Here is a 19,829-nt window from a genome sequence, read left to right on the forward strand (position 1 = left end):
CTCTAGGTCATCGCAAAGCACCGAGCTGATCTCCCTGTGCTATGCTGCTGCTTCCCAGTAGCTAATTATTTTACATTCGGTAGTGTATATAAGTCGATGCTACTCTCACTTTGCCCCAGCTTCCCCCTCCCCCTCTGTGTCTTCAGGTCCATTATCTATGTCTATGTCTTTATTCCTGCCCTGCAACTAGGTTCATCAGAACCTTTTTTTTTTTTTGGATTCCATATATATGTGTTAGCATACGGTATTTGTTTTTCTCTTTCTGACTTACTTCACTCTGTATGACAGACTCTAGGTCCATCCACCTCACTACAAATAACTCAGTTTCGTTTCTTTTTATGGCTAATATCCCATTGTATATATGTGCCACATCTTCTTTATCCATTCATCTGTCAATGGACATTTAGTTTGCTTCCATGACCTGGCTACTGTAAACAGTGCTGCAATGAACATTGTGGTACATGACTCTTTTTGAATTATGGTTATATATGGGGTACATGCCCAGTAGTGGGATTGCTGGGTCATAGGGTAGCTCTACTTTTAGTTTTTTAAGGAACCTCCATACTCATCTCCATAGTAGTTGTATCAATTTACATTCCCACCAACAGTTCAAAAGGGTTACTTTTTTACCGGCATTTATTGTTTCTGGATTTTTTTGATAATGGCCATTCTGAACAGTATGAGGTGATACCTCATTGTAGTTTTGATTTGCATTTCTCTAATAATTGGTGATGTTGAGCATCTTTTCATGTGCTTCTTGGGCATCTGTATGTCTTCTTTGGTGAAATGTCTAGTCACCCAAGTCCAGGACACAGAGAGTCCCATACAGGATGAACCCTAAGAGAAACACACCAAGACACATATTAATCAAACTAACAAAAATTAAATTCAAAGCAAAATATTGAAAGCAGCAAGGGAAAAACAAGAAATAACATACAAAGGAATCCCCATAAGGTTATCAGCTGATTTCTCAGCAGAAACTCTGCAAGCCAGAAGGGAGTGGCAGGATATACTTAAAGTGATGAAAGAGAAGAACCGACAACCAAGAGTACTCTACCCGGCAAGGATCTCATTCAAATTTGAGGGAGAAATCAAATGATTTTCAGACAAGCAAAAGCTAAGAGAATTCAGCACCGCCAAACCAGCTTTACAACAACTGCTAAAGAAACTTCTCTAGGTGGGAAACACAAAGGAAGAAAAAGACTCACAAAAACAAACCCAAAACAATTAAGAAAATGGTAATAGGGACATACATATCGATAATAACCTTGAATGTAAATGGATTAAATGCCCCAACCAAAAGACATAGGCTGGCTGAATGGATACAAAAACAAGACCTGTCTATAAGAGACCAACTTCAGACCTAGGGACACATACAGACTGAAAGTGAAGGGATGGAAAAAGATATTCCATGCAAATGGAAATCAAAAGAAAGCTGGAGTAATAATACTTGTATCAGGTGAATGATATTTAATTAGAAGAAAGCCTTTAGCATGGTGTCTGGCATATAATAAACACCCAACACATATTGTTATTGTTAATTACATCATTGTTGTTCTTATTATTTATGAATTAGTAATAATATTATAAGACTGCTCATTTGCTTTGCAACCTCCATGGCCTAGCCAAGGTGACACATCCAATTAACTGTCACAGTGGGCTACAGTTTGTGGCTTCCACTCACGTGGAGGGTCTCAAAACTCAAGATCCCTGCAGCAGCCAGTGCAGTGACTAAATGAGGGAACTAGTCAGGTGGCGCTTCCTCCTGACCTTCAGGAGGAGTGGGGACTGTGGCTAACTAGGGAGCCCATGCTTTGCCTCAGTCCACTCTCACGTGGCAACATGGAGCACCTGGAGTGCCAGACACACCAATTTTTTTCAAGAAATATTGAAATACGGATTTCTATGTGAATTATTCTATTTCTTTAATGATGGCAACTAATTTTTTTAAATATGTGCAGGCCAAACAAATCCAAGTGTAGAAGTACCTTTAGGCAGCTCATTTGCAATCAGACTCACAGGATCTTGCTGGATCTGTGAGATTCCTTGTTTTACTGATGCATGGAACTTTTGGTAAATAAATGGTAGCTTTGTAGAGGGGGTAGTAAGTTCTTTCAAAACAGGATTTCTCTGAAAACCCAGAGCAGGGCTTCCCTGGTGGCGCAGTGGTTGAGAGTCCGCCTGCCGATGCAGGGGACACGGGTTCGTGCCCCGGTCCGGGAAGATCCCACATGCCGCGGAGCGGCTGGGCCCGTGAGCCATGACCGTTGAGCCTGCGCATCCGGAGCCTGTGCTCCGCAACGGGAGAGGCCACAACAGTGAGAGGCCCGCGTACCGCAAAAAAAAAAAAACCCAGAGCATTTTAGGGATCACGGTTTAGTGTAGATCAGAATCATCTGGGGGGCTTGTTAAAACACAGGTGCTGCGTCCCACCTCTCGTCTCTGGTCCACTGGATCCAGAGTGAAGGCTAAGAATTCGCATTTCTAACAAGTCCTGCTGGCCCAGGGGTCAGACTCTGAGAACCACTGGTCTAGAGGGAAATGAGAACATGGGTGGGTGTCGTGGCAACATGACAGGGTAGAGCCTGCAGTGGGGGCAGCTGGGTGGTCATCCTCTTCGAGGTCACTAGGTCATGCCGGTTCTGGGCTGTTACTTTGGACTTGCCGGGTTCTCAGTCCTTCCCGTCTCCCCCTCTGGGGTCCTGTTCCTCAGAGCTCTGTAAGGAAACGTGAATGGAGGACGGTGAGGTGAAGGCACCTCCTACAAGATTCTCCGCCCCCCACAGCCTGTGAATGATGCCCTGAGGCCCAGGGGCCTGAGAATGAGCCTTCCTGGTCCATCTCTGATGGTTGCACAAGTGTACTTAATGCCACCTAAAATCGGAAAAATAACCAGGAAAACGATAAACTTTATGTTACGTATATTTTACTACAATAAAAAATATACGTGTGTGTGTGTGTGTGTGTGTGTGTAGTTTTCTGACAATTTGCTATAGCAGCCCCGGGAAACTAATACACCCTCCATGAATGTTGGCCGAAACATAAAGGGAGAAGGGGAAGATGATTTTGAAGGTGATGAGTAGCAGAGCAAAAGCTTTGACCCATGTCTGTGCATCTCAAACCTAAGCCAGCCTCCCCAGCTACGGCGAGGTGGTGTCTCCTGGACTAGACACCCTCATCCCAGCCTCCTCCAAGTCACTTGACCCCGTGGCTCTTGGAGAGCTGGCTGGGAGACAACTCCGGGCCCCCAGGAGGCCAGGGCTGGAATTCACAGGCCACATTCTCTGGGTGGGCTCCATAGCCCCCACAGGAAAAGGAGTCCCTGCACGTTGCAAGAGGGTGAGGGTCCTGTTCTGTTGGCCCACCGACCCGAACAGAAGCCGAGTGCCGTCTGCCAGGGACACCACAGCCACCATCCCCTGCCCCGCAGGGAACAGGGCCTGCCGCCTGGTGGCTCCTCCCTGGACGCCTGGCCCTGCCTTTGCTGGTTTGTGTCCAGTGGAGGTTTCTCTCCGTGGCTGAGAAACGAGAGGAAGGAGATTCACTCCAGCTGTTCTTAGATGCCGCCAACAGCTGTCTCCCCGCCATCTAGTCTAGTCTAGTCTCTGCCCCCTTCCCCCTCGGGGGCATGAATTAGGGTCTCTGCAGCTCAGCCAAGTGGGATGGGTCTATGTGTGCTCATTTAGGAGGGGCCTCAGCCACTGTGTCACAGTGACCAGAAAATCAAGAAGAATGAACTCAGAGCCTCTCAAGAACGCCCCCATCTCCACTCTGCGAGGAAGAGGCCGCATCAGCTAGGACAGAGGCGCCTCCCATGAGGTCCCTGGCAGAGCCGATGCCCTGGCAACCCCGCTCCACGCACTTTACCTCATGCGCTCAGAATGTCCTACTGAGAGAGGAGGACACGATCTGGAGTCCACCTCTGGCCACAGAGAGGACAAGCATCACTGCCACGTGGCTTCCCAGAAGGCTGGAAAAAGCTGGGGCTCCAAATGCATACCCCCTCTCCCCAAAGCTGAATTTGGAAAGAATTTCCCACGTCCCGAGTTCCTGTCTCCCTTTGATTTTTCTTTAAATCATAACCACATATTTCTTGAATTTTTCCTTTGGCCAAGAAACACAGGCCTCCTGACCAGCACCCCAGCCCTACCCACCCCTCTGGCCTGGGCCCCAGCCGTCCAGGCCCCTTTTTAGCTGGCAACAGGGCAAACAGACCCCCTACATGTGGAACTGAAGCTGCAGCTGGCCCAATGGGGGAGGGATGCCCAGGCTGGAGGAGGCGCCAGAGCTGCGCTCACAAACAGGGCTGGCTGTCCACTAGTCACTGCTCTGGTTATGGGGTCAGGGCGGGGCCCTGAAGACACTTCCTTTCCCTCCTAGAAGTTCCCACCACCTGCTCCTCCAGCAACTGGATTCCCTAAATCCAGCATCCTCGCAGTTTGCATGGCTCGACATCACCTGCATTTAGTCCAAGCTGGGAATGAGTTTGAGATGGTCGCATGCTATTAGCTGCGCTCCTGAAAGCATGACCATTTTGCTTCTCTCTTAGCATGTCCATCCCCACTTGTACTCTTCTCTGGGCGATAAGCTCAGAGGGAGGTCATGTGGCTCTCCTGGCTTCAGTCAGCCCTGGGCCCTGGCCCTGGCTCGGCCACTGTCAGCTGTGCCTGCTGGTCTGTCCCTTGCACTCACAGGCCTGAGTCACGGGGGCCAAACGGAGGCCCACGTACCATGTGTCTGAATATCTAAACGTTATAACTCAAGCTAATGAGCCATTCGGTAAAATATGCTCCATGTCCCTACATTGACTGTATTCTTCCTAAAGGGCTAGGAGGCCACGTTTGAATTCAGCTTTCTAGGGCTCCATGGAGATCCACTGCAGGACGTGGCCAGGTGGGGAGAGCTGACCCAGGCCAAGGCCTGGCCCCTGGCCTGCCCGCAACCACTCTGTCTTGTCCTGCAAAGGCCTCCTACACGCGCACACGACCTCCCAGCCCCGAGTCCAAGTTCCACCAACCCTTCCACAAAGAGCTGCCCCTCGGCCACCCTTGCACCTGCTCCAGTCCTGGGTTGCCTTTGGGGATGTGGTTAGGGTCAGGGAGGAGACCCGCGTGGGCCCTGGGTAGAGGCCTTGTGCCGTTGGGGCAAGAGATCTAGGGTCCCAGATACACGAGGCTTGGTCCTGGACGCCTCACAGGCTCTGGGTAGGCATGTCCCCCAGCCCCTAGCCTCCTTCCCCCCTGGCGAGGGGCAGAGCAGGGAAGGGCCAGAGCAGAGCCCACTAAAGTACAGAGTCCAAGGCAGTGTCCCCCTCCCTTGCTGAGGTCTAGGCCTCTACTGATGTGACCTTGGGATATTTTCTCAACCTCTCTATGCCTCAGCTCCCTCCTCTGTAAAAAGGAGATTATAATAAGGCTTGCTCCACGGAGGTGGTGTGAAGGTTGACCAGGATAAAGGAAGTAAAACTCCCAGCACAGTGTCTAAAATGTAGTAAGTGAGTGAATACTGCTGCATAACAAAAGACTCCAAAGCTTAGCAACCCCAAGCAGCACACCATTCCATGATCTCTGATGATATCGTGGGTGAAGAATTCAGGCAGGGCTGGGCTGGGCAATTCTTCTGCTCCTCGCGGCATCTATGGTGGTTACTCAGTGACCAGCTGGTGGGTTGCTGGTTTGAAGGAGCTTCACTCGTGTTTTGGTACTTTGGGGGGGACAGCTGGAAGGCTGGTCTCCGCTGGGACTACTGCCAGCATGCTCACCTGTGGCCCCTTTAGCATGATGAGCTCAGGGTGGTCCAACTTCTCTCATGGCAGGTCAGGGCTCCCAAACAGGAGATGGAAGCTCCCAGACACATAAGCCCTGGGCCTGGAAACTAGGACAGCAGCACTGCTGCCATCCTCTGCTGGTCAAGGGGCCACAGAGCCTCACCTAATTCAGAGAGAAGGGACAGAGGCTCCGCGTTTCAACGGGAAGGACAGCAAAGGAGGTATAGCCATCTTTATCACAGATGGAAAAATTATAACTGTTAAAATTTTTCAAACAAGGGAGGGAAAGTAGGAGGCCGGAAGATGGTGGGGCCATTTGGTCTACGACATCTTGAGGTATAACAAGATGATTTTTGGAGCCTTAATGTTTAGTACTGTTCTGAAGGCTCTCTCCTCTCCTGACCCCTGTCCCTTACCCACCCCACGTCCCATTCAGTAGATCCTCGCCTTGCGTGAGTTGATCCACTTGACCAAACTGAAGTTCCTACCGAGGGTGATGCGTGTCATGAGGTGCTGATGGGAGGGTAGATGGACATGCAGAGAGGCTCCACCTTCTCCTGTGAGGCTCACAGTCTAGGGAAGGGAATAAGGAAGATGTACATCCAGTGGGGTGCTGCTAAGCCAGCTCTCGGGGAGGGAACAGATTTGTAGTGTTTGTTGATTTTCCTGGCATGAATCCTTCCCCAGTGGTGGATTTCAAATGGCCAACATGACTTTACTGAACCTAAGCTGGTGCACATTGGCTCCGGTCCCGACTGATGGTTTCCAAAGGGTAAAAACAAGGTGGGTGTGGTCAATGCCGAGAACAAGCTGCAGGGGAGACCGTGTCCGGTTGGGGTGGGATGAGGGGCGGTACCTCCTGAAGGCGATGGCGTTTGGGGTGAGTTTGGGGGGTGGGAAGAGATGTGTGAAGACCTCCCAGGCAGGAGGGGCAGTCTGGGGAAAGACCCAGGGCTGGGAAAGCCCAGGGCGCATGGGAGACCCATCCCAGCCAGAGGCGGGACACATGGAGAAGAATGGTTGAAGATCTGATTGGAAAAGGCAAAGCAGCCGGACTTGAAAGCAGAGCTGAGGACTTCATCCACTCGGCAACGCGGAGCCATGAAGGCTTCTGCGCAGGGGCTGACCTGATCCAGACAGGGAAGCGGGAGCAGGTGCAGGCAGCCCGGGTGCAGGGGGAGCCCGGCGGGGAGGAGGGGGCGGGAGGGGCAGCCCCAGCTGCACAGCCAGCTCGGCTTTCACACGAGGGACACATGGTCAAGGGCCGTGGTACCTTAGGCTCCGAGGTTACAGCTGGGGATTTGCAGTGACTTGTTATTTTGCTCTGAGGAGTTATTCTCCCAGAGAAATGAGAAAAGTTAATGGCCAATTCCTGAAAACAGTTCCATCTTCCAGACAAAGAATGAGGCGCTCTCCAGTGGCCGCTGTAGGGGAGAATTTGGGGACGGGGCTTCTCCAAGGCCTCCCTGCACGAGGCCCAGCACCCTTCATGGACCCTCCAAGGCCTCAAGCCCCTCTTGATCACCTGTCCCCACAGTGACAAAGGGAAGGCAGGACAGGGAAAGCCAAGAGTGTGTTTTGCGCATGAGATGCCTGGGCCCTGGTCAGGCTGGTGGGCCACCCCTCAGCCCTGTTGTGCTCCATCTAGCCTGGTGTCATTCTAAATGAGGGTGGACATGAAGAGCCACCAAAGACCCATGTGTCCCTTACGCTACGACGCATTGTCCCCTTTAATCGTCATACACATCCCATCTGAGAGTCGGTATTTATAGCCCCACATAACAGGTGGAGCTGAGGCCCAAAGAGGTGAGAGACTCTGGCAGGCAGGATGCAGGAGGCCAAAGGCCCCTCCCTGCCCAGGGCTTGGCTTTGGGGTGTCCAGCCTGTTTGGGGACAGAAAACTCGCACCCGTGAAATAATCAGAAGGAATAGAGAAGGCTTTCTGTAGTTATCTTCGACTCAACAACCCTGACGATGCTGGGTCTGCAGAAGCCCTTGGAAACCCCTCAGGACAACACATTTTACCCATGTTTACTGCGTAGAAACAGCCCTTACGGTGACCCAAACGGAACCACCTCCATTCGTGTGTAACCAGAGTACAACCCGGCCTCCTCGGGGCCAGGCCAACAGGGTTGAATTCACATGAAACATGGTCCTCTCCCAAAGCCTTGAAAGTGTTTTTCTAAAGTATCTGGAAGAGGCAAACACAGGAGAAGAAGGGGTGGGGAGGAGGGAAGAGAGGGAATATTCCAAACCCGAGGCACCACCATTCTTTCTCCCCAGAGCCCCGCAGCATAGGGAGCTCTCTGCTCTCCCCTGCAGGCCCCGCAGCCCTCTGCCTGCCTTGCTCCCTCCTCCCCACTCGCTCTCTCCTACCTCCCTTCTCCAGGAGACTTCCCCTCTGAGAGGAGCTCTAAGTGCTTTCTTAAGAAAATCAGTTTAGCCTCTCGGGCCTCCAGCATCTTCTGAATGCCTCCCCAGCCATTACCCAGTGAAAACAACCAAGGCTGGGTGACATAGGCCAGCCAAGTCCGAGGGAAAAACGTGTTTGTCACTGTCACTCGTTTCATCGCCTGTGATGGGGAAGATTCTGAGCTGCGGCTAAAGGCACCGATGTCACCTCAGCTCAGTCACTCTGTAAGTGTGTGACCTCGATGAATTCTTTAACCCTTGGACCTTGACTTAGAGTAGAAACTGGGAATGGGCGCTCCTCCCTGTGGGATGAGAGGTGCCGTGAACTTTGAACCTGCTACGTCCGGGGCTGAGGAATGATCAGCTTCCCGGCAAAAGGCACAACCAAATCTCATCCCCGAGGAAACAGACCAAAGCAGAAGGCCGCTCCCCAGAACAATCAGTCTGTGGTCCTCAGAAGCGTCATAAAGGACATAGGGCTCTAGAGACATACAGGCTGAAGGCAGTGTGGTCTGGGATTGGACCCTAACTCAAGGATGGGGGGGTTTCTATAAAGGACATTCTAGGCACAGCTGGGGGGACACGTCCTTGGATCACGCAGTAGATCATAGCTCTGAGTCCATGCCGTAGCTCGTGAATTTGATAAACTGTACTGAGCATGTGTAGGAAGATGTCCTTGTGCTTGGGAGATACACACTGAAGTATTTATGAGTAAAGCAGCAGGACTCTCCAACATTTTCAAGTGTTTCAGAAATTAATAACAGCGGGACTTCCCTGGTGGCGCAGTGGTTAAGAATCCGCCTGCCAATGCAGGGGACGTGGGTTCGATCCCTGGTCTGGGAAGATCCCACATGCCGCAGAGCAACTAAGCCTGTGCACCACAACTACTGACACACGTGCCACAGCTACTGAAGCCCGCGTGCCTAGAGTCCATGCTCCGCAACAAGAGAAGCCACCGCAATGAGAAGCCCATGCACCGCAACGAAGAGTAGCCCCTGCTCGTGCAGCAACGAAGACCCAACGCAGCCAAAAATAAGTAAATAAATAATAAAATTTAAATAAATAAATAACAGAAAAGAAATTAATAACAGCATGAGTGTTACATGTGCATGTGTATATGATACATATATACTATATATATATGTTTTATATATATGGAGAGAGGACATGCGAAATGTTAATAATTAGGAAATCTGATGACTTTTTGGCCCTGTTTTTATAAGTTTTCTGTGGAAGTATTTCAAAACAAATAGTTAAGAAGAAAAACAATAGTGGTACACAGTAGCTCTGCTGTTATGAATTTTAAAATATCAAAGAAGCTTGTTACTCAACTCTCTCATTCAACAAGCATTTACTGAGCACCTACTATATGCCAGACAGGGCTAGCAACGGGGACGCAGGGAACAAAAGCCTCAGTGTAGAAGGCCAGACCAGGGTCAGGTGTGCAGTGGGCTCCACCGTGTGCTCACCCATCCCCCTTAGACAATAGGCTCTCATTGCCCCAGGGGAGGCTGGTACCCATTGCCGGCAGGCCCTTCCAGGGAATTGCCCTCACCTGAAGGCATCCACTTGGCCTAAGGTTGCACCCCCTCCCGGCATCTAATGGCTTGTCATTTGGGGGTGTGGGTAAAGGCCTGGCCCCTTGCCTGGGTTTGGGATAACAATAAAGGCCTCCCAGATTCAGATCTCCCACAGGGTCAGCTCAGACTCCCGTGGAGACAGCGTCGCAGTTCAACTTCTCCCTTTGCCAAGAGCACACGACCACAGACTCAGGGTTTGTGTCTAAGGAAACTGATCAACGACAGAGTCCCAACAGGAAACAGATGCCACCGTCAGATTAGGAAAATTCAAGGTGGGTTCCAAAGGGACAACGTACATGAGCGTGGGTGGGGTGGGACCAGAGGGACAAAGCAGTGACCAGGGGCCGGGAGCAAACCAGGCTGCTATCACCCCTATGCGGGACACCCCAGGAGACAGTGCACCTGTGGAGCAGCGTCCTTTGGCGAGACACAGCCAGCCCAAGATGGCCCTGCTGAGAAGGAGCTGTGACCTCCTTGCTCTCCCTGCCCCTCTGACTCCTGCCTGGGCTCCCACTGAACCCAGACAGACGTCAAGTGCGTGAGAACTACTGATGCTCTGTGTCAGCCCCTAGGGCACAGGGGAGGGCGGGGGAGGGGAGGGTGGGTCTGGGGGCAGATGGGAGACAACCAGTGTAGGGCCCAATACTCCACCTTTGGGTCTTATCCCTTCAAGAATTTGATGGAAGTTCTGAACTCTCCCCGGGGAAATGGAACGAACTCACACACCATTCTGCACCTAATTTTGAGGAATTCATGGACGTTCCTCCAGGAAGTCACTGCACCCTCAGTTAAACAATGCGGAGCTACGGAGTAGTCCAAGTAGAGCCCAAATATGGGCTACAGGAGGGAGGAGAAGAGCAGAAGAACGGGAGGGGGTGCCAATATCCTTATCCTACAAAGCTGGGAATCGAGAGCTACATCGGCAACTGGTGTTGGAATAGGAGGTGCTCCTATAGAAACCAAAATTAGTCATCGAAAGTTGACACATTGGGAGTAGGGAGCTGAATCCCCATCTTAACTATTGTGGGGTGAATAGCTATTGTCTAACGATGGTAATTGAGGAAGGGAGGTATAAGTTTGTGATTTGGAGTCTAGAGGAAAAACATAAACTGGAACTTCCAAAAGATGCTGTCTCTGGGGACTGGGACAGGTGGGCAAGTACGGCAGATGAGATGCAGCTGCTTTCGTTTTAAGCTTTTCTGACATATCTGAGTTGTTGCCACATAATACATTGCTCTTATAAATATACTTTTAGAAACCTTGCCTTTTTTTTTTTGAGGGGGGAGGGACTTCCCTGGTGGTCCAGTGGTTAAGATTCCATGCTCCCACTGCAGGGAGCATGGGTTCGATCCCCCAGGGAGCATGGGTTCAATCCGTGGTCAGGGAACTAAGATCCCACATGCTGTGCAGTGCAGCCAAATAAGTAAATAATAAAAATAAATAAAATATAAAAACCTTGCTTTTTATCTGCCCTTATCTCTATCCCTCCAAGGCCCCAGAGCCAGTCAAACCCTGTATCCCTCCAGAGGCTGGCTCGCTCCCACCTGCAGAGCAGAAACGGCCCTGCTTCCACCACCCAATTCTGTGTCACAACAAAACCAAAATGTGGTGACTGAAAACAATAAAAATGTATTATTTCTCACGATTCTGTGGATTGACCAGGTGGTTCTGGCTGGGAGCTCAGGGGAGCTGCTGACCGGAAGCCTCCGTCCCTCTGTTTGTGTGTGTGTGTGTGTGTGTGTGTGTGTGTGTGGTGTGTCTGTATGGTGTATGTTTGTGTGGGGTGTGTGTGTGTGTGTGTATCTGTGTGTGTAGTGTATATGTGCAGTATGTTTGTGCGTGGGGTGTGTGTGTGGGTGTGTGGGTGTGGTGTGTGTGTGGTGTATGGTATGTGTGCGTGTTGTGTATATGCGCGGTATATGTTTGTGTGGTGTGTGTGTGTGTGTGTGTGTGTGTGTGTGTGTGGTGTGTGTCTCTCCAATCAGCTGCATGAGCTTCCTCACAGAATGGTGATTAGGTTCCAAGAAGGAACATTTCAGGAAGCAAAGGCAGAAGCTCCAGGTCTCTGCAGCCTTGGTACTTGCATATCATCACTCACACTGTGTTCTATTTACCCAAAGAAGTCAAAGCCCAGCCCAAACTTAAGAGCAGGGAATCAGATCTCATCTCTGAGTGTGAGGAAGTGGCCAAGAATCGTGGTCATCCCAATGGGCGGAGACAAAAAAGCTTCACGGCAAAGGCTGAAGACCGTCACGTGACCGCTGCCCCTCGCCCCAGGAGGGCTCCCACCGGCCACACCTTGACGGACTGTCTGCTGACGACTTCCCGCCTGCACTTGTGCTTCTGCACGGTCCCAGCCCTTTCGGGCCTGTCCTTTCAGTCTTCTGAGTGCAGTGCCACCCATGATCCCAGACTGATGTGATCCCCTTGGTTCTTGATTTTTTACTAGTATCCTGGCCTTCAGATTTTAAAGCCCCAGATGACACAAGCTAAGTCTTCTAGAAAATGCTCTGTACATTTTAGTGGAAGTCACTTTGCCCTCCCCCTGGAGGGTTGTAGTTAATAAATGCAATCAGTGTTTAAATTATGTATCTATGAATATATACGTTACACAGCCATATCTGCAAGGCTGCCACCTTGCATAACTCCAGGGAGGCCCCATTCACACTATAGGCTGTGTATATGGTGCCCCTGGAGTTACTCAGTGCACAGCTCACACAACTGAGCATGGACTCCCTGGGTATGGATGCTTGATAAATATGTGTTTCATTTGACCTCTCCAGTGTATACTCCTTTCAGGGCAGTGGCTCTCAACTTGGCTGTACATTATAACCACCTGGGCAGGCCACAGCCCCAAATAATTACATCTGAATCACTTTGGGGTGGGACCCGGCATCAGTATTTTTAAAGCTGCCTAAGAGATTCCAATGTACAATCAAGGGTTAGAACCAGTACTCTCAGGGAGTGTGTACAGAATCTTGGAAAAGGCTTGTGGTTTTTATTGTAAAACTATAAAATAGCTGGCATTATTGTAGGAAAAAATTGAAAGTCGCACAGAAACCTAAAAAGGCAAAACAAAAAAACCACCTCCGTGTGCTATTACCCCGCTGGGATTTTCTTTTCTCTGTGAACCTATTTCCCCAAGGAGTCGTGCGCCCAAGGTTTGCCAGCTTCCATCCTGCTCCTGTTTAAATGAGGAGTGGGCGGGGAGATTTGGGGTGCTGTTGGTAAACTTCACCTTCCCTCTGGCCTCAGGCTGAACGTGTGAACCCTGTTTATCTGCAGAGGTAGTTCAGCTCCTCCTTTAACCTTTCCTAGGGACACTCGGGGTCAAAGGTCACATCCTATGCCTCCTGTGGCCTCAGTGGGCTCCAGGAGTTGGAGGGAGACTTTCATTACCTGGCTGGGCCTTGCCTTGCCCTTCTGTGAGAGGCCGGCACACGCCGCCTGCCATGGCTCCCAGCTGTGCGGAGCTGGAACCCTGCGTGACACCTCCTGAGTCTTCGTATCCGTCTAATAATCCTCCGGAACACTCAGCCGAGCCCAAGCCCCCGGCCTCTCTTGACCCCAGGACCCCAGGTCTTCCTCCCTGTTTGGTCGGGTCCCTGGTTCCTGATCCAATGCCAGGTCCAAGGCCAATGCCAAGCCTCAGGCCCAGCGGAACAGGGGCCGGTGACCTGCGGGCCCACCTCCACTGGTCCCATTGCCGACCACTGCCCACGGCTGGGACACATGGCTTCTTTATCAGGGCCCTGGGTAGGGCCTGTTGCTGCTGAAGTATCCCAGAGAAACTTCCCAAGCACCCGGCCCTGGAGGTCCCTCCACTTGGCCCCCAGCCCTGGCTCAGATGCCTCCTGCCATGACATGAAGGACTCACAGCACACAAACGTTTCCTGAAAGCCTGTTACAGCACGTGCTGCTCCTGGTGGCAGGAGTTACAGCTGGTTCCTCCCTCTTGGAGCAAAGACGGAACAGGTGTCCCGAGGGGCCTTTACTGGGATGTAACCCTGCCTGGGACTGGGGGTGGCTGTCTGGAGGAGGGGCTGGTGGACGGGCCATGCAGGGTGACGAGAAGCGGGTAGGTGAAGAGGACCAGCAGTGTCCCCTAGGGGGAACATCACGTCCCAGGGCCTGTGGCAGGCAGGGGAGTCTCCTTGTGTGACCGACTCGGCTAGAAATTGGTAAGAGGCCAGACCAGAAGTTCAGGCAGGCTCTACCGGGACTCGTGCTGCACCACGAGGGAGGGGAACAAGGAACAGGTGCCCTTGCTCGTCCCCGAGGACGGGGGGCTGGTTCCTTATATGGGGTGAGGGTGTGGGCGGCTTGGTGGGTCAGGCCGGAGGCGTGGCTTAGGTGCCCCCTACCGCGTGGTGCCGTGTGCAGGCGGCACACCCAGGACCCTGCCTTTGCTCCCGGCACCTCAGAAGTGGCAGTTGCTTTGTGGCCTTTTTGTATCTTATTGCTGATAATTGCCCAGACTGCACATGTGCGGTCCCTTACAGTTTCTTATATAGTTTAAGAAACTTATAGTCCCTTATAGCTTTGTCCCTTATAGGTTCTTTGTATCTGTTACTGGAGGAGACGTTTTTCCGGATGCAAGCACTCAGGTAGAGGGTCCCAGGTCCCAGCCTGTCTCACTTGGAAGGGAAGCCATTGTGACAGGGCCCCTCCGGGCAAGAGAGTGGAACGAGGTGAGCAGAGAGGGGCAGGGCCAGGGCACCAGCTCCTGTGGGCCACGTAAGCATCTTAGAGGGCCTTCCGAGGTTTCTAGGCAAGTGAGTAACACAGCAGACAGACAGACAGACACCTGCTGAACTGCCCAGGTAGAGGTGTGGGAGCCATCATCAGACATTGCCCTGTGTTATCTCTGAGGAGACACGGAAATCTGGAACGTGGTTTGCCTCCAGGAAGGGACAGGGGAAGGAGGGAGATTGCTGAGTGTGGATTCTTCTATATCTTCTGGATTTTATTTCATGTGAGCACATCAGCTATTCCAAAGTAAAATAAAAATTAAGATCGATCCTGCCAAAATAAAAAATTGTAACCTGAGTCTCTTCATAAGGAGCAATCCGTCAAATCCAAATTGGGGAGAATTCTGCCAAACGAACAACCTGAACACTTGAAAATATCAGTGTCTCGAAAGACAAGGCAGGTGGGAGAAGGTTCCAGATGAGAGGAGGTTGAGGAGACCCAACAGCGGGGATGGCAATGGGCCTTGGTTGGGTCCTAGATCAAAAGGGAGAGGCCAGGATTAGGATAACTGGCAAAATCTGCATATAGGCCATAGAGAGAGACCGGATGTATATCCATGTAAAATTCACTGGGTGTGATAATGGGTTTGTGCTTATGAAGGAGAATGTTCACCATCTTAGAATAGATATGCAGGCATATCTGAGCAAAATGTCAGGACATCCGTAACTTAGTCTCAAATAGTCCAGCAGAAAGAAAGGAAGGAAGGAGGAAGGCATGGAGGGAAGGAGGGAAGGAAGGGAGAAAGGGAGGGAGGGAGGGAGAGAGGGAGGAAATATTACTGATTTTGCGGGGGGCCCAATGTCTATGTTTCTATAGAGAGATAAAGCAAATGTGGCAAAATGTTGATTGTTGGTGAATTTAACAGTTGTTATTCTTGCAGTTTTCTGTGGTTTAAAATTTTACAAATGAAAAGTCGGGAAAATTAACATAAAATAAAAATACTTTTAAGCGATTGCCTATGAAAGGAAAAAAAAATGAGTGTTGGCAGATTTCAGAATGAATGTTGGAAGTTTTCATATTTTAGTCAAAAATGAATCCCTCCCCTGGACTGTGGTGGCCAGCTGACCTATCCCCTCTGCGAGTAACATAACCAGTTAAAATGCTCCTGCTTCCATGTGCCCTTTTAAAAACACTCTGACTCCACAAAACAGGTGAAACACCTCACGGTGAAGGGGCTGAGGGAGCTACACGTTCAGAAACTTCCCAGTTCTTCTCAAGCATGTAGACATTTCCAACAGTGTAATGACCTGACCTTTTTCACAGGCCAAGCCCAAGTCATTTTTCTTTGAATAAGCTCAGATTTAGAAAAAGAAAATTACCCAGGTGGCCTTTAAAGAGTGAGTGTGATCATGGGAGCTCCCAGCACTGTGGCTGCAGGAGGGGCAGGGTGATGGCTGGTGACGGGTCCACTGGACCCGGTGACACCCCTCCCTCCACCTGCAGGTGCCGGTCGGTTCACCACGCAACCAGAGTGTGGACTGGCCACCACGCTGCGTTTACGGTAAAACTGGAGATAATGAGAAATAAAACTCATTACTGTCCACGGTTGCCCAGCAGTGAGTTGGCCGTGGTGGGCATCTGAAGAGAGCGTTTTGCTGGTGCAATGGGCCCCCAGGGAGTCCTGGCTGGCTGGGCAGCGCCTGCAGTGGGGAATCCTGAGCTCTAACGCAGTGTGGAGAACTGGAGGTGCTGGGGACAGGTCTTGAGCTTGACCCCAGGCTCTCAGGGCTGTCTGGAGCACCTGTGAGGCCCGGGGTGGGCAGATTTCTGATGACACCACCCTAGGTATTCAGATTCAGGTTCAGATCCTGAAGTGGCTCAGTCTCTCCAAGCCTCATCACCTTCATCCCTAAACCAGGCAGGTGAGGATCCACCAAGGGGTATGCTCTGAAGATGAAGCGAGGTGAAGCGTCTCAAGCCTCAGAGCAGAGGATGAGCACAGAGCAGACGTGGACGTGGCAGCCCCCAGAGCTGGGCTCAGACGGGCTCTGCGGGACCGGGCCTGGCCAGCACCGGATATACCGTGCAATGGAGGAGACCGCATCCCTGGGGCCCCTCCAGCCGCTGTGGCTGCGGAGGGAGGGAAGCGCAGGGGCATGTGGAAGGAGCACGCGGTGACCCTGTGGGGAGGGCAGGGAAGGTGGGGCTGAGAAGCTGCCCTCCAATGAGAGGAGAGAAGCCTCACGAGCTGCCGGGTTTCTGCCTCCCTGAGTGGAATTTGCAAGTTTGGATCCTGAGGAGAGCTACTCAGGGAAATGGGGCTGAGACTAAGGCAGCACCCGCCGCCCGCCTCCCCTCAGCCTCCCCGCTAAATACATGCCAAAGAAAGCAGTTTCATCATTTATATCCATGGAGAAAAGAGGGATCTTTCACAAGATCCTGATTTATTGGGACAACTGGGCGGTCATCTAGGAAAAATAAAGCTGGATCCCCAGCTTACTCCTCACCCCAAAATAGACACATGAAAAGATGCTCAACATCACTAATCATCAGAGAAATGCAAATCAAAACCGCAGTGAGATGTCACCTCGCACCTGTCAGAATGGCAAACATCAAAAAGACCACAAATAACAAACACTGATGACGATGTGGAGAAAAGGGAACCCTCGTGCATCGCTGGTGTAGCCACTTGAGAAAACATATGGAGGTTCCTCAAAAAGTCAAAAATAGAATTACCCTATGATCCAGCAATTCCACTGCTGGCTATTAAAGAAAACAAAATACTAATTTTAAATATTATTTGATTTGAAATATTTGATATATGCACTGCTATGTTCATTGCAGCATTATTTACAATAGCCAAAATAAGGAAGCAACCTAAGTGCCCATCAATATATGAATGGATGAAGAAGATATGGTTTATACACACACACACACACACACACACACACACACACACACACAATGGAATATTACCCAGCCATTAAAAAGAATGAAATTTTAAAAATAAATAAAAGAATGAAATTTTGCCACTTGTAACAACATGGACAGACCTAGAGGGTATTGTACTAAGTGAAATAAGTCAGACAGAGAAGGACAAATACTGTACACAGTATTTTAATTATATGTGGAATCTAATAAACAAACAAAGCAGAAATAGACTCATAGATACAGAGAACAAACCAGTGGTCCCCAGAGGGGAGGGGATCAGAGGTTGAGCGAAATAGCTGAAGGGGATTAAGAGACACAAACTTCCAATTATAAAATAATTCACAGGGATGTAATATACAGCTAAGAGAATACAGTAAATAATACTAATTTTGTATGGTGACAGATGGTTAATAGAATTATTGTGATCATTTCATAATGTATCTGATTGTCAAATCACTATGTTGTACACCTGACACTAACATAATATTGTATAACTACACTTCAATAAATAAATAAATAAATTCCAGATGGATCAGAAAGTTAAATATTAAAACTGAAACCCTGTAAGCATCAGGAAAAATGGAATAATTTTTAAAAATAATCTCAGAGTGGGATTTTTCTTAGCATAACACAAAACCTGGAAGGCATTTTTTAAAGTAATAAATTTAATTACATTAAAAAAAGTTTAATTCAAATGGCCAAAGACAAACAACAAAATACAAAGAGTATTTATAACATGGGGGTTGGCAAAGGTTAATTTCCTTAATATATAAAGCACTTCTAGACATCGATAAGAAAAAGACCAACAACCCAATAAAAACAGATGGCAAAGGATAGAGCAGAGGTCATAAAAATGGATATAAAACTCTTTTAAACACATGAGAAGATGCTTAACCATACTTGTATAAAGAAGCAAGGAGGGCTTCCCTGGTGGTGCAGTGGTTGAGAGTCCGCCTGCCGATGCAGGGGACACAGGTTCGTGCCCCGGTCCGGGAAGATCCCACGTGCTGCGGAGCGGCAGGGCCCGTGAGTCATGGCCGCTGAGCCTGCGCGTCAGGAGCCTGTGCTCCGCAACGGGAGAGGCCACAGCAGTGAGAGGCCCGCGTAACGCAAAAAAAAAAAGAAGCAAGGATTATTATGACTATTACATACCAATTACTTTTAGTTCCTGGACTGGCAAATATCAAAAAATTTGACAGCATTCTGTGTTGGTGAGGATGTAGAGAAATAGATGCTCTCAAATATTGTTGATGGGAGTTAAAAAATCAGTACAGTCGCTCTAGAGGGCGTTTTGACAATATTTATAAAAATTAAAAATGCACATATCTTTAGGCCAAGTGATACCACTGCCAGGATTCATCCCACAGACACACAGGCACTCATGCCAAGCAGTCTAGTTAAGAAGATAAAGATGCTCACTGCGGCTTAGTGAGACAGAGAGACTGGGAGCAACCCAAGTGCCTGGCAATAAAGAATTGGTTAAACAAATGTACAATCCTACAAGGGATACCAAGCAGCCATTTTTTTAAATGAAGAAGCACTTTCTATGCGCATATCAACCTATCTCCAAAATATACTAAATGAATTTATATACAGTCACTGCTCCTCGGTATCCACAGCGGGATTGGGTCCAGGCCCCACTCTCCACCTCCAGGGTACACCAAAATCTGCAGATGCTCAAGTCCCTTATATAAAAGGGTGTAGTATTTGCATATGATCCACCCACATCCTCCTGTATACTTTAAATCATGTCTAGATTACTTATAATGTTGGCCTCCCGTATACTTTAAATCATCTCTACATTACTTATAATGTTGGCCCACACAGCAAATTCAAGTTTTGCTTTTTGGAACTTTCTGGAATTTTTTTTTTGGAATATTTTTGATCCATGATTGGTTGAATCCATAGACGTGGAACCTGCAGATATGGAGGGCTGACTGTGTGCGTGTGTGTGTGTGTGTGTGTATGTGTGTGTGCGTGTGCGTGCTCATGTCTTGCACATAATATATACATGTATATATTATATACATGTATATGTTATCCATTTATACATACCTTGCATAAAATATACATATACATATGCTTGCATGGACTATCTCTGGAAGATGCACAGGTAGCGGTTTCCTCTAGAGAAGGGGAAGGGATAGAGGGGTGAAAGCCACTTATGTTTCATGTGTGATTATATTAATAAGCAGATGTATTACCTATTTTGAAAAATAACATACTTTTAAAGCCTTTACACTTGGGTAGATCAGCCATGTCTTCCTCTTGAATGAGTTCAATCCTTCAAGTCGAAAAACAAACTCCAGGTCTTCGCTGGTGGTCCAGTGGTTAAGATCCCATGCTCCCAGTGCAGGGGGCCCAGGTTCGATTCCTGGTCAGGGAACTAGATCCTGTGTACTGCAACTAAGACCCAGTGCAGCCAAATAAAAAAATAAATATTTTTT

Source organism: Phocoena phocoena, chromosome 15, assembly GCF_963924675.1.
Source record: "Phocoena phocoena chromosome 15, mPhoPho1.1, whole genome shotgun sequence".
Classification (NCBI taxonomy): Eukaryota; Metazoa; Chordata; class Mammalia; order Artiodactyla; family Phocoenidae; genus Phocoena; species Phocoena phocoena.